Here is a 15,652-nt window from a genome sequence, read left to right on the forward strand (position 1 = left end):
TGTAAGGAATACACAAATAAAAACTGTAAAAAACGGCAAGTGAACATTGAAAGGAATGTGTCGATACACTCCCTGAGACACGTATGGGTGCTGTGCATGGGTGTATGCATGCATGCATGTAAATTTTTTAAGTATTTGAATGTAATTGTGTGAGTGCAAAGGCATGATTCATTGCATTTGAATGACCCATATCTGGCCCCATTACCAACTGAAGTATCCTAAAACTTCATTCAGTAGAAATATGGACAGCAGACACAAAAATGGGCCTGTAAAACAGAAGGATAAGCATAGGAAATCTTAGCATTATATCAAAAAGTGACTTAGTTTTGATAAGATAATTAAACATTTTAAAAACTTTTTAATGAAAATAAAAGCAGCCATAATGCTGTACAACTAGTGTACTTTAAAACAAATATAAATATATAAAAACATGACTATCATTCATGTGTTAGCATTGGTAGTTCAAACTTACCTGCAGGGTGGATATAACTAGAGGAGTGTTGTGCTGTTAACAGAGTTTAAGGGTTTAAAAACATGTTATTGAATATCAAACTGTGATTATGCAGAAGTGAAAATGTTATATACCTCTGACTTTAAACTCCATGGTCAGGATTCCTCCATTTGGATCAGATTCGAATTCAGTGCTTCTTGATGTACATGGTGTTGGATAGAGTTCAGAAGAGTCTCAGTGGAGCCAGAAATCTATTTGAAACTACAACAGAATTAAATTGATATTGATACTCACCGGTTGACAAAATAGCTTCTCCCCGTCACATACTTGGACCTCACAGTGGAGCCACACTGTGGAAACCTTTTCTAGCCGCTGAAAGCGGAACGAGTTAAACTTGAACATGGACCGACTGTCTTTGGCATTTTCAAATATGATGACTGTGTTGTCTAAAGAGCAACTGTGAACCAAGAGCAAATATATTACCCAGTGAGCAGGACTGAATCACAGTGACACCTAATATGTTTGAACTGATTATAAAACCTTACCTCTTCTGAATTAAAGTCCACCTTTTCTTGTCTGTTGAATATGGAGTAGGTGTTGCCCAGCAATTTGTAATTACTACTTTGAATCTACAAATATTAAAAAGATATTCTTTTACACAGACTTTGTGAATCTGTATTCATGCAGATTATAGATTCCTTTCTTTTGAGCAACTCACCTGTTACTCAGTCCTTTTGCTTCAATGCCAATGAACACCTCAGATCCAATCTCAGATCACACAATCACAAACTTTTCCATACATGAACACAGAAACCTACAAACCAAAAAACCAAAAAATTAAAAAAAAAAAAAAAAAAACATAAATGCAATATACAAATTATATAATAATATATGTATTTATTCCTTAATTTCCTGTGTGTGTGTGTGTGTGTGTGTGTGTGTGTGTGTGTGTGTGTATACAAGTAAATCTCAATAAATTAGAATGTCATGGAAAAGTTCATTTATTTCATTAATTCAACTCAAATTGTGAAACTCTTCTGTTAAATAAATTCAATGCACACAGACTGAAGTAGTTTAAGTCTTTGGTTCTTTTAATTGTCATGATTTTGGCTCACATTTAAAAAAAAAAAAAAAAAAAAAAAAAAAAAAAAAAAAAAAAAAAAAAAAAAAAAAAACACCAATTCACTATCTCATCAAATTAGAATACTTCATAAGACCAAAAAAAAAAAAAACATTTTTAGTGAAATGTTGGCCTTCTTGAAAGTATGTTCATTTACTGTACATGTACTCAATACTTGGTAGGTGCTCCTTTTGCTTTAAAAGTAATCAGTTTGTGGCACTGCTGAGGTGGTATGGAAGCCCAGGTTTCTTTGACAGTGGCCTTCAGCTCATCTGCATTTTATGGTCTCTTGTTTCTCATTCTCCTCTTGACAATACCTCATAGATTCTCTCTGGGGTTCAGCTCTGGTGAGTTTGCTGGCCAGTCAAGCATACCAACACCATGGTCATTTAACCAACTTTTGGTGCTTTTGGTAGTGTGGGCAGGTGCCAAATCCTGCTGGAAAATGAAATCAGCATCTTCAAAAAGCTGGTCAGCAGAAGGAAGCATGAAGTGCTCCAAAATTTCTTGGTAAACGGGTGCAGTGACTTTGGTTTTCAAAAAACACAACACCAGCAGATGACATTGCACCCCAAATCATCACAGACTGTGGAAACTTAACACTTGACTTCAAGCAACTTGGGCTATGAGCTTCTCCACCCTTCCTCCACACTCTAGGACCTTGGTTTCCAAATAAAATACAAAACTTGCTCTCATCTGAAAAGAGGACTTTGGACCACTGGGCACAGTCCAGTTCTCTGACTTTGTCTGTGGTTCAGGAGTGGCTTAACAAGAGGAATACGACAACTGTAACCAAATTCCTTGACACGTCTGTGTGTGGTGGCCTTTGATGCCTTGACCCCAGCCTCAGTCCATTCCTTGTGAAGTTCACTCAAATTCTTGAATCGGTTTTGCTTGACAATCCTCATGAGGCTGTGGTTCTCTTGGTTGGTTGTGCATCTTTTTCTTCCACACTTTTTCCTTCCACTCAACTTTCTGTTAACATGCTTGGATAAAGCACTCTGTGAACAGCCAGCTTCTTTGGCAATGAATGTTTGTGGCTTACCCTCCTTGTGAAGGGTGTCAACGATTGTCTTCTGGACAACTGTCAGATCAGCAGTCTTCCCCATGATTGTGTAGCCTAGTGAACCAAACTGAGAGACCATTTTGAAGGCTCAGGAAACCTTTGCAGGTGTTTTGAGTTGATTAGCTGATTGGCATCTCACCATATTTTAATTTGTTGCGATAATTCTAATTTGTTAAAAAACAACAACAACAAATACATGAAGGGAAAAAATGGAAAGGAAATTTCCCATTTGTACATTCGTCATCACTGGACACTTTTGAGAAAGTAGAAGTACTCACTGTGAACACATTCATAGACAACTGAGACTTAAAAGAACCTAAACTCCCGTTGTTGACATAAACTGTTGCCACTCTGGAAGAAGCAGAGGGTTTAGTAAAGACGCTGCAAGTCAACGGTCAGTATGCACAGGCTCTATGAAATCTACACCTACTGGACTTGATGTCAGTGTAACAGGGTCTACCTTTGGCTAAAAACGGCATTGTTGACCAGATAAGCCGCTTTATAAGTGCAACTGAATGTGTAGTTGACGGGCTGGTTCCGGACAGTGAGAGAGGAGTCATTGGATACTATTGAGTTATAGAATATGTATCGTGGATCTTTGCCTCCTACATACTGAGAAGAAGGTAGAAACAGATAAATTTTTAGTTCTTTTTGTAATTAAATTATAGTTAGGATACATTAAACGAGTCCAATGTCTCACCTCAGACAGGGTTCCGCAGTACGAGTGATTTTTAGGAGTCAGGTCTGGGATGGTGAAACGATAGAACCCTGGGGTGTTAATGCCAGAGTAGCACACGCTGCCCAGAGACAGCTGGCCAATCTCCCATCCATATGGACATTCTGGTACGTTTGCAATGATGGCATTGGGAAAACATGACACCATGATGTAATCTGAAACAGATTTTAAATCTGTCAGGTTTATCTAGCTGATTAAATCATGCCAACAACAAATTACACAATGAAAGGAAATGCTGAAAATGTGATGCATTTACCAGCTTTCTGAGGGGTACAGGCCCACGTCATGGGGAGGACAATGAAGAGAATACCAACAGCTGCCATTTCATAAAGCTGAACAAAGAGAATTGTTTAATTTGCACTGTTACATTTACTTAATATATCTCTGTTCAAGATGTTATACAAGTTCACTCATGACCTGAATTGTCTATATTTAACGATAATATGATTATTTTCAAGACAAAAGTCCCATGATATTTAAATTAGAATTAATGTTCATACCATCCCAATGCAGAATCCAGAAGTGTTGGCTCAGGTCTCTAGCAGAAGGTTTGCATGGTTCCTGTGTGGTTCTTCTGCAGGTAAATGGTGATAAATCCTAAGAGCAGAGTTCACTGAAGTCAGCACTAGAGCTGCTTTATAAGTCCACAGGTAGGCAGTAACCCCCCTCGCTTCTTTGGTCAGCCAGTCTGGTGAGGCCTTTTGGTGATAGCTTTGTGAAGGAAATCACAAAAGCTCTCTGTCCTCCCAGACATTGACTTTTAAATGACCAGTGTCTCAAGGGAGAAGACCATTTTCTCAGTTTTAATCAAAAACATGGTCATTTCGTCCAGTATTTCTTCATTTTCACATAAAAATTCAACATTTCAGCCTTTCATATGAGTTTCTGATAGGAACTCTGTGTGGTCAAAGGTTGTTCCTACTTGAAAAATCTGGTTTCTACTCAAAAGATCTAATAGAAATGGGCATCTTTTTTTAGGGAGTTTGAAAACCAGCTTCCAACTTACACTCATTGCTGGTTATGTAATACTTCTCTTCTCTGCCAGTCAGCCATGCTGATCAGTGGATCAGACATCAGTAGTTATCTAATGCGTCCTAGTTGTGCCAGACTGCCTCTTAAAGAGGCACAGTGTCATTAAGGTCAGTCTTACTGCGCTTAGCCAAAACAGTAAAACAGATGTGCATAATCTTCATGCTGTTCATCCTGAGGGAAAGGACTGTAATGGGCATCATTAAAGGAACAGATCACCTAAATATGTAGATGAGTTAGTTTCTTCTTAAGAAGAGATTTGGAGAAATTTAGCATTACATTACTTGCTCACCAATGGATCCTCTGTGGTGAATGGGTGCCGTCAGAATGAGAGGCCAAACAGCTGATAAAAACATCACAGTAATATTATAGCCAGAAGCAATGGTTTGATGTTAAAAATGTCTTGATGATGGATTCATTACAATAATCTACAAGTAATTCATACAACTTCAGTCCATTAATTAACGCGGCGTGTTTGTAATGTTTTTATCAGCTGTTTCAACTCTCATTCTGACGGCACCCATTTACTGCAGAGGATCCACTAGTGAGCAAGTAATGCTAAGTGTAGTGCTAAAATTCTCCAAATCTGCTCTGATGATGAACCAAACTCATCTATGATGGCCTAATGGGTCTGAGGGTGAGTACATTTTCAACAAATTTTTAATTCAGGTGAAATATTCCTTTAAGATACCAAGGTTCTAAATTTCACAAACGGATCATTGTCATTTCAGTAGAGTGCAAAAAAAAAAAAAAAGAGCAAAATGCCATAACAATGACACAGCATTGTGGTATAGACAACCCCCAACCCTTTTCAGGAAGTTACAATGCAATGTAGGTCAGGAAACAAGCTTTGAAATATACCACAAGATCTGAAATATACCGCACAAGTCATCACCCATGAACTGGCACTGTCACACACTCCGAAAACATCACACTGGGGAACAGGCGCACAAAGAGCCTTTAAGATTGCTGTGATCAAACATACGAAAGGAAATGTATAGATGGGGCCTGTATAGATCAAGATGGACCCCTGGATAAGGTAAGAATTCTAAATACAAGCACACAAAATCCGATAGTCAAAGTATGTGCCATTCACAGAGATTGTGTTTCAGCCTCTAAGGAAAGCGGGGCACTTAGAGAAGCTGCATTTATCCTCAGACAGCATGTCTCCTTAAATTCAAGGACAGGCAAGTATCCCCATGAATACAAGGTCAGCCAGTTCAGTTTGGTCACAATATTGTTAATAGGTTTAACACAATTAAAACTTAATCTCTGTGTGGAAGCCATTGTAGACAGATGTGTTTCAAATCCCATGAGTTACTGTGTTCCCAAAGAGAAAAATTATAGCTTGCTTTATTATGAAGTTATAATTTAATATTAATATAACATATTTAAAACCAATCATAAAATAGTCTACATTCTTAATGAATGTTCATTTAGTGTCAGCATCTCTGTCTTGTTTTGGTCAAATATATATATATATATATATATATATATATATATATATATATATATATATATATATATATATATATATATATATATTATACACACACACACACACATGTATATACATATACACACACACACACACACACACACACACACACACGCCCCTATATAGAGAGAATATAGAATATATCTTCACTAAAGTATTACTATAAGTATGGTGTAAAAATAATTTTCACTCAGAAATTGCTAGTAAATTTTACAAATAATTACAAACAAGCTGCAAGTAATACATCAAATTTAACATGATTTAACAAATATTAAAGTAGAATGAATGAAATACTATTTTTTAAAATCTTTTATATTTTGAAATATATATATATATATAGTGTAGTTAAGGTAATCATTTTAAACTATCTTGTTCTAAGGATGTTTTTACTTTATATCTTGATAAATGTACTCCTTGAGAATATGATTTTTGCTATGTTGTAAAAAGAGTATGTTAGACCTTGATCATAACCAACTATTTTTTAGTTAAACAAAGTAAGGTGACGGCAAAGAGAGATAAAAGGAATGTGTCTTTCATTAATAACTGTTTTTTAAGATCAAAACTTACACAAAGCCAAACTTAGCTAATTACTAGGCTGATGTAAAATGATCAGGTGCAGATAGCACAGGCACTGATATCCCACGTGATAAAATTAGCACAGGAAAGGCTACTTTCTCTTGTGTACATTATCATGAGAAAGGAAGAGACCAATGGGATACATTAGAGTGCTATGCCTGAGAGGCAGATGCAAATCAACTCTGAGGCCCAGAGCCCAGGGACAGCTAACGTTACAGCTGACTATGAAGAGCCTTCCAGGTGTTCAAGCTGTTCGGGTGTCCTGAGACTCATTGTGTTAGGTAATATCAGGTGTGCATGCCATACCAGAAACAATGTTAAATATTTGTGCAATCTTTCATTCCTTGTGAGACTTTAAACATCAAGTTCTATATATGCAATAAAGGATGCACCTACAAAGCACTCATCCATGGCAGCTTTCTCAGCAAATTTCCAAGGAGGCCTCAAGATGACTTAAAATGTTTAAAATAAGACAAAACAAGCATTAAAATAAGTCACAACAACTGAAATTCAAGATTAAAAAAAAAAATTATTCACCCCCTCAAAAAAAAAAAAAAAAAAAAACTCAGATATGAGGAAGCTTAGCTCATTTTAAAAATGTATATAATAATAGACTAAGGCAGTGGTTCCCAATCCTGGTCCTGGAGAACCCCCAACACTGCACATTTTAGATGTCTCCCTATTCAGACACACCTGATTCAACAATCTCATTAGTGAAGACTCCAAGACCTTAAATGTGTGTGTCAGACAAGAGAGACACCAAAAGTGTGCAGTGTTGGGGGTTCTCCAGGACTAGGATTGGGAAACACTGGACTAAGGCAACATAATAATATTTAATTTACAGCTGTCATTAATTTAAAGTTATGGAAGAGGATTAGGGCCAAGCAATAATAAAAAAATAAAATCTCGAGATTAAAGTCATTATATTGCGAGATTAAACTCATAAAATTTCGAGAAAAAAAGTCGAAATACAATCTTGAGAATAAACTCATTAAATATCGAGAATAAACTCGTTGTGTTTCGAGATTAAACTCGTTAAATTTCGAGAAAAAAAAGTCGAAATACAATCTTGAGAATAAACTCATTAAATATCGAGAATAAAGTCGTTGTGTTTCGAGATTAAACTCGTTAAATTTCGAGAAAAAAAAAATTCGAAATACAATCTTGAGAATAAACTCATTAAATATCGAGAATAAAGTCGTTGTGTTTCGAGATTAAACTCGTTAAATTTCTAGAAAAAAAATCAAAATACAATTTTGAGAATAAACTCATTAAATATCGAGAATAAAGTTGTTGTGTTTCGAGAAAAAAAATCGTTAAATTTCGAGAAAAAAAGTCGAAATACAATCTTGAGAATAAACTCATTACATTACACGCCATTAATAGCAATGCCGTACTGTTTTAATTTATCATAGCTGTCCAAGTGCCAGAGTGCATTTGGGTGAAGCCAGCAATAACCTTGCATTTGTCCTCTGGTTGTCATTTCATGTTGGACAAATGCGAGTAGCCTACATCGCGCAAATTGGACTGATTTTTTCTTCTAAAAAGACTTAGCCGCTTGCAAATTCTCTTTAAAGTTTGGGTGCTAATTATTATTGTGTCATAATTAGCTAAAGTTGATAGTATTTCTTTGTAACTGAAAGAAAGTCTAAAATATAGCTTGACTAAGTGATCCAACTCTGCCATGTCCTCTATAGGCTATGCAATGAACACTGATCGAATGCGTTATTCTCTACATTTCATTTCGACTTTTTTTCTCGAAACACGACTTTATTTTTGAAATTAAATGAGTTTATTCTCACAATTATTTCGACTATTTTTCTCGAAATTTAACGAGTTTTTTTCTCGAAACACAACGACTTTATTCTCGAAATTTAATGAGTTTATTCTCAAGATTGTATTTCGACTTTTTTTCTCGAAATTTAACGAGTTTTTTCTCGAAACACAACGACTTTATTCTCGAAATTTAATGAGTTTATTCTCAAGATTGTATTTCGACTTTTTTTCTCGAAATTTAACGAGTTTAATCTCGCAATATGATGACTTTAATCTCGAGATGGTTTTATTTTTTTTATTATTGCTTGGCCCTAATCCTCTTCCGTAAGTAAATGCATTCAGTTAAGTTGTTATTGATTTTTTTTTTTTTTTTTTTTACAATTTTTTCAGTTATACAATTTTTTTGTTTTCTTGAAAAGGGAACTATAAATATTTAGGCAGTATGGGAAAAAAAAACTATATTTAAAGCTTTATATTAGCACAAAAAGTTCAGATTAATAACTTACACATAAGGCTTAGCATCATACTACTCAACGACCAGAAATAAATAAACCAGAGGAAACCTATAATAAACTTATTTGTTCTTGAAATGTAAAAACTTTGGCTTGTAAAATTCAACTTCCACAGCTTGAAATAGGCAGGCAAGGGGTGATGAGAAAGGGCACTGCAACTTCTGCTGTACTCACACTGAATACTGAAGCCAGTTGATGTGGCTGACTCAGAAAATGGCCTGATCTGTGACTGTCCTGGAGTCACGTGATCACATTTGGTTTTGAGAGCACAGTATTAACAAAAATGGATGCCCATTTAACAACATAAATTAATTTGAACTAAATTTTAGATACCAAATGAGCAGCTTTTGTCTTTGAAGCCAAAAACTCCATCTTTTCCAAAGAGTACGAAATAAAGATAAATGTTGTTATACACACTAGCATAATTAAACAGGAACGTGTCCAGAATATATATGCAAATGTTCTTGTTCCTTTGTGAATACACAATTAAGACCCAGGAGAGGGAAAGGAAGAGAAGAGTTTTCTTTAGTAGTCCAGCATGGAACTAAATCTTTATCCAAAGATCAAGCACATTCAGTGTTTCATTAATATGCAGTGATAACATTAAATGATAAACAAAAATACCCAGTCAATAACACTAGCATTATATTAAATGCTCCTTCTATGGGATAAATAAAGTTTATTTTAAGCTATGTAGACATTTAGCAGTAATTGAGAAACTAATTGACTAAAGGAATATTTGTAAAACAGATAGTTTGGGTCCTTGATTCTGATTGGTTCAGCCGCGTTCAAAGCTGTTGTAAATTACATTATAAACATACACCTTTGTTTACTTCTGTGTGTTGCTTGGCAACTTATTTGTTGGAACCACACCTGTTTCTGAGGAACAACATTGTTTGGTGGAAGAAAACTGTTTTTATTTATATCATTACACTTTATTTGCTCTGTTTTATTCTGTGAAACCTTACTACGTATATGTAATAACTATTTTATAAAAGCAATAAGTCCCAAGAAGCCGTGGTTTACAGTGAATTTATAATTAACTGAACTGCTCTGGTTACATGCATCCTGTCACCATTTAAAACAAAGTCCCTTTAAGACAAGTCATGTCACTCGGCGGCCATCTTTGAAATGCCTCTCGGGCATGCAAGTGCAACTCCTATCTCTTTGAATGGGGAAACATCAAATTCTACAAAACTGTTCACTAAGCTTTAGTAACACGGCAGAATGCAACATCTTGTTCCCTTCTCAGGGAACTGAGGTTACATTAGTAACCAGAGACGTTCCCTTTCGAGATAGTCCCAAGATGTTTCAGACAGCATAATCTAACGCTTTGTGGAGCGTGTAAATTCATGCCGTGTTACTGCGTAGGGCGCTCGGCATAATTGGAGACGACATATAAGCGCAGCAACACACAGCAGCAAACGCAACGCATGGTACAGCCACTGTACACAAGTACTCATAAGCAGCACATTCTAGACAGGAGCTGGGAGAGGGGGTGACCATTATTTTTTTTAGCATGGCAATGCAGGCAGTTAGGGCCCTCAGTGGCAGATTTACGTGGGCGTGGCCAGGCAGAAGACGCAATGCTTGAGTCAGTCGGGGATCCCGATGGGTCCCACGCAAATCGGGTAAAACCTAAACCTAAATGACATCTATTTAATTTTCATAAAGGTGTGGTGGAAAAAGCATGGTACAAGTCCTTGTGGAGATTGAAAGAGTGCCATCTTCTCCTGTTCTGTTCCTTTTTTGTAATTTTAAATAAATGATCTCTTGTTGGACCATCTCGAAAGGGAATTAATGATTCCCATGATTAATCATGGTTTTGCTACACTAAGCATAGTTTAACCTTGGTATTTGTAGTAAAACTGTGGTTATACAAATGGTAATCGATACTCCCCCAAAAAAAGGTATACTTTCACTATAATAAAACCATGGGTAATTTTCATAAGGGTGTGGTGGAAAAAGGAGGTACCTTCTTCTGATCGAATATTGAAGGCAGCATAGATGTATCCTTTGCTGCCTTTGATATCCCACAATCCTGTGCGTTCCATTCTGTGATGGTTGAGCTAAAAAAAGATGGCGTCTGAAAATTTGTGTGTAAATGTATATTTCTGACTAACTTTTTGCACTTTTGATGTTAGTTCTAGCGAGAAATCAGTATTATAGTAATTAAATATTTGTTTAGTTATCACAAAAACTCATTATATTTTGTTGTAGATCATTAAACCGTTACGCTGGCTCAGAAGTCTGTCCGAAATCACTTTCATGAGGTGCCTTCGTGCGAAAACACTGCCTGCAAAGTCATTGGCTTATATGGCAGTGAGGCAGTAAGTCAGCTGCCTAAAGTGGCGGTCACACTAGACTTTCAACGTGTGAAATTTTTTCGGATGCCGCTGGGAATATGGGCGGGAGCAGGATATAACATCAGGCATGGTTTCCCCTCAGTTATCACAACATGGATTCCGATGTGCTTGTACTGTGTCTTTTGCAACGGCGTCGAAAGCATCTTATTATATTGTACTCTCTCTCTCTCTCTCTCTCTCTCTCTCTCTCTCTCTCTCTCTCTCTCTCTCTCTATCTATACATATATATATATATATATATATATATATATATATATATATATATATATATATATACACTAAGCAATAAAAATTTATAAAATGTGTCCGCATTCAGATGTACCATCTGTTCCTTTTTCCATTGACACCGCGAACCATGCAGCTTTTTTTTAAGATGTATTATATAAAATAGGATGCTGCGCTAAGGCTAAAATTAGCACTTCCTCCATTTTTTAATTTCTGTACAGAGAGGTCACGCAGTGATGTATCGATCTTCTACTGGTCACACGTCTTCACGTGATGCGAATTCGCAGGTCAGAGCTCACCAAACTTGAACTTTGGAACGCAGCGAAATGCGAAATTTTTCGCTTCATAACGTTACGGTTGAATCACTGATGACAGATGGACTATTCTGACGATGCTTTTCATACTTTCCTGGACCTTGACGCTGTTATTTATTTGGCAGTCTATGGGATAGTCTCAAGCCTCCCGATTTTCATCCAAAATATCTTAAATTGTGTACCGAAGATGAACGAGCTTTTACGGGTTAGGAACGATATGGGGGTAAGTGATTAATGACAAAATTTTCATTTTGCAGTGGAGTAACCCTTTAATGATATGATATTCTAATGGACCACTTTGTGACATCACAAAATTCGGAAAACAACGCTGTAGTCCAAACGAGCCATTCATTATTAGTTCTTGAAAAGGGATTTAAAAAAAAACGAAATATTTCCCTTTGGAGTGGACTTTGAGATTTGTAACTTTGTAGATCTTTTTATGTCCAAACATACACACTACTGTCACGATCTCAGTGGGGTCTGAGGCTTTTGCTGTCCTGGAGCACATGGGTTTTGTTTTGGTGGCTCGCCAGGTGTTTCACAATCACCGTTATGTTTCTCCGCCCCTCTAGTTATCCCTGTTAACGTATTCTCCCTCACCTGCACCCCATTTTACGCTGATTATCTTCCCTTTATCATGCCTTGGTGTTTGCTGTCTTGTGTCGGTCCGTAAGCATTGTTAGAAGCGCTAACCTTCACCTTGCTTTCTGAGGTTTTTTTGACCCTGCTTTATTTATTCGATTTTTTTTTCCCTGTCTTGTCGGTCTGGTGTCCCTGTTTTTGCCCTCTCGGTCTGCCTGATACTCTAGGACTCTGGGGAGTTTGTCTGCCCTGTTCTCTCTCTTGCTGAGGCCAGCACCAACTAGCAGCCGACTCGACTCACCTCTCTCTCGGCTGGGACGCTGGACTCCACTGCGGGCTCGTCACTTTCCCTCGCCGCTGTCTGGCTGATGCCGGTGAAGTCTTCCTGCTGGTCTTCCTGACGGAGTGCTGGCGGTTTCGTTATCCTACTGATTATCCTCAGATCTAATAAACTCTTAATTCGTTCATCCGCAGTTGGATCCTGGTCTTGTTTCTCACAGTACGGACCGACCAAGAGATGGATCCAGCGGGTGAGGAGTTTGTTCGGTCGGCTATCGCTCATCAAGGTGCTCTCCTCGGCCACCAAGCCAGCCAGCTCTCGTCCACCGCTCAGGAGGTGGAGACCCTCACTGCCCAAATGGCTGAATTAAGTGGTCGCTTCCGCGAACTGCAAGATGTCCTGTCGTCCGTCGCTTCGGGGGTTCCCTGGCCTCTCACTCAGCACGAGCCCGAGCCGCACGCTAACAATCCGCCCTTGTATGATGGAGATCCGAATTCATGTCGGGCGTTTCTATCTCAGTGTGCGCTGGTATTCGCGCTGCAACCACGCCGTTACGCTACAGAGCGTTTGAAGGTCGCTTATGTCATCACACTGCTGACGGGAAAAGCTCACGAGTGGGGAACGGCCGTTTGGGATGCAAAAGCCCATTTCTGTTCGGACTTTGAGGAGTTTCGCTGTGAAATGACGAAGCTGTTTGATCGCTCTGTTAAGGGAGACGAGGCTGCATCTAAACTAGCGCGGCTCCGTCAAGGTAAACATTCTGTGACTGAATATGCAATCCAGTTTAAGACTCTAGCGGCCTCTTGCGATTGGAATGAGGGGGTGTTGCGGGCTATGTTTCGGGAGGGGCTGAACTTCAGCATACAGGACGAGATCGCGACACACGAGTTACCTAAGGACCTGGAGGGCTTTATTGATCTGGCCACTCGAGTCGAGAGCCGCCTTCATTTGCGTCAACAACGCTTGGCCTCACGTCCATCTTTGGGGTTAGAAGCAGCCCAGCCTTTCAAGGCTCAACAACCACCTCAATTGTCTCAGACGGAACCTGAGCCCATGCAGTTGGGGCGACTTCGATTATCTGCTCATGAGAAACAACATAGGTTGGTGCAGGGTCTCTGCCTCTATTGTGGGAGGCCAGGTCACTTTGCTCAATTGTGCCCGTTAAAAGCCAAGGCCCACTAGTCAAACGGGGAGTCCTAGTGGGCGTTTCTCCTCTCATCTCCCCCCAGTCGCATACCCAGTTGGCCGCCACCATCATGTACCAAGGCTCCGCCCATTCCTGCAAGGCTCTTATTGATTCTGGCGCCGAGGCCAGCTTCCTGGACTATAGCACTGCCAAGGACTGGGGCATTCCTCTTTCTTCTCCCGTCACTGTCTAGGGTCTCTCTGGTCAGCCTATAGCCACTATCACCCACACACACCCCTCGTGTAAGTCTTGTTGTCTCGGGCAATCACCATGAGTCGGTTGTGCTGTTCCTTCTGGAGTCCCCTCACGCCAGACTTGTTCTGGGGCACCCTTGGTTGGTTCAGCACAGCCCTCATGTGGATTGGTCCCGCAGTCAGATTGTGTCCTGGAGTCAGTCGTGTCATGCATGTTGCCTTGGTTCTGCCTCTCCTTCCGTGTCTGTGTCTCCTGTGTTGCAGGTTGAGGCGGCTGACCTCACTGGGGTACCAGCGGAGTATTGTGATCTGCGGCTGGTTTTCAGCAAGTCCCGGGCCACCTCGCTGCCTCCTCACCGGCCGTTCGATTGTGTGCCATCGACCTCCTCCCAGGCACTTCTCCGCCCCGGGGTCGCCTATTTTCCCTGTCAGGTCCTGAACGAGAGGCTATGGACACATACATTCAAGAATCCTTAAAAGCCGGTCTCATTCGCCACTCGTCTTCCCCCGCTGGCGCTGGGTTCTTCTTCGTTAAGAAGAAGGATGGCTCTCTGCGTCCTTGCATTGATTATCGAGGGTTAAATGACATTACTATAAAGAACAGGTACCCCTTGCCATTAATGTCTTCTGCCTTTGAACTTTTGCAGGGAGCCAAGGTCTTTACTAAGTTAGACCTCCGCAACGCCTATCATCTCATCCGTATTCGTGAGGGCGATGAGTGGAAGACAGCCTTCAATACCCCCACGGGACACTATGAATACCTGGTCCTTCCGTTTGGGCTTACCAATGCTCCGGCTGTCTTCCAGGGCATGGTCAATAGCGTGTTGGGAGACATGATTAACAGATTTGTCTTTGTGTACCTCGATGATATTCTCATCTTTTCTCCATCCCTTCAGGTACACACTCAGCATGTGCGCCAGGTCCTCCAACGGCTGCTGGAGAACCAGCTTTATGTCAAAGCGGAGAAGTGCGAGTTCCACGCCAAGTCAGTCTCGTTCCTGGGCTTTGTAGTCTCAGCAGGGGAGATTAAGCCAGATCAGGCCAAGGTCGAGGCTGTCGCCAAGTGGCCAGTCCCCAACTCCAGGAGGGCTCTGCAGCGTTTCTTGGGCTTCGCCAACTTTTACCGGCGATTCATCAGGAATTTTGGCCAGGTAGCTGCACCCTTGACAGCGCTCACCTCCATCAAGAGACCGTTCACCTGGAGCGCTCCGGCTCAGGAGGCCTTTGATAATTTAAAGTCCCGATTTATCTCTGCTCCTGTTCTCTCCGTTCCAGATCCTGAACGGCAGTTCATTGTTGAGGTGGATGCGTCTGAAGTTGGGGTAGGCGCAGTCTTGTCCCAGCGTTCCTGTAAGGATGGGAAGGTGCACCCCTGTGCATATTTTTTTCCCATCGCCTTAACCCTGCAGAACGAAATTACGACATTGGCAATCGTGAGCTGCTGGCAGTGAGGTTGGCCCTGGGTGAGTGGCGCCACTGGTTGGAGGGGTCGGCGCTGCCCTTCTTGGTCTGGACGGATCATAAGAACTTGGAATATATCTATTCGGCCAAGAGGCTGAGTCCGCGCCAGGCCCGCTGGGCACTCTTCTTTGACCGCTTTAATTTCACCCTTTCGTACCGGCCTGGGGCTAAGAACATTAAGCCCGATACTCTATCCCGTCAGTTCGAGCGATCGGAAGAGGAGGCTCCTACGGAGACTATACTCCCTGAGGGAGTGGTGGTGGGGGCTCTCTCCTGGAGC

At 40.2% G+C, this 15,652-nt stretch overlaps 1 protein-coding gene and 1 pseudogene across 1 annotated transcript in view; one reads left to right on the forward strand and one right to left on the reverse strand.

Annotated features, from left to right (window-relative positions):
* Positions 1-127: 127 nt before the first annotated feature.
* Positions 128-4,024, reverse strand: LOC109048539 (annotated as a pseudogene).
* Positions 4,025-5,417: 1,393 nt separating this feature from the next.
* Positions 5,418-15,652, forward strand: part of LOC109080684 (glycerol-3-phosphate acyltransferase 1, mitochondrial-like) — a 40,239-nt gene continuing 30,004 nt past the window's right edge. The window contains exon 1 of the mRNA XM_042767909.1: positions 5,418-5,441. The gene's annotated coding sequence lies outside the window, so the exon portion shown is untranslated. The remainder of the gene's footprint in view (positions 5,442-15,652) is intronic.

The sequence above is a fragment of the Cyprinus carpio genome, chromosome A12 (genome assembly GCF_018340385.1).
Source record: "Cyprinus carpio isolate SPL01 chromosome A12, ASM1834038v1, whole genome shotgun sequence".
NCBI lineage: Eukaryota > Metazoa > Chordata > Actinopteri > Cypriniformes > Cyprinidae > Cyprinus > Cyprinus carpio.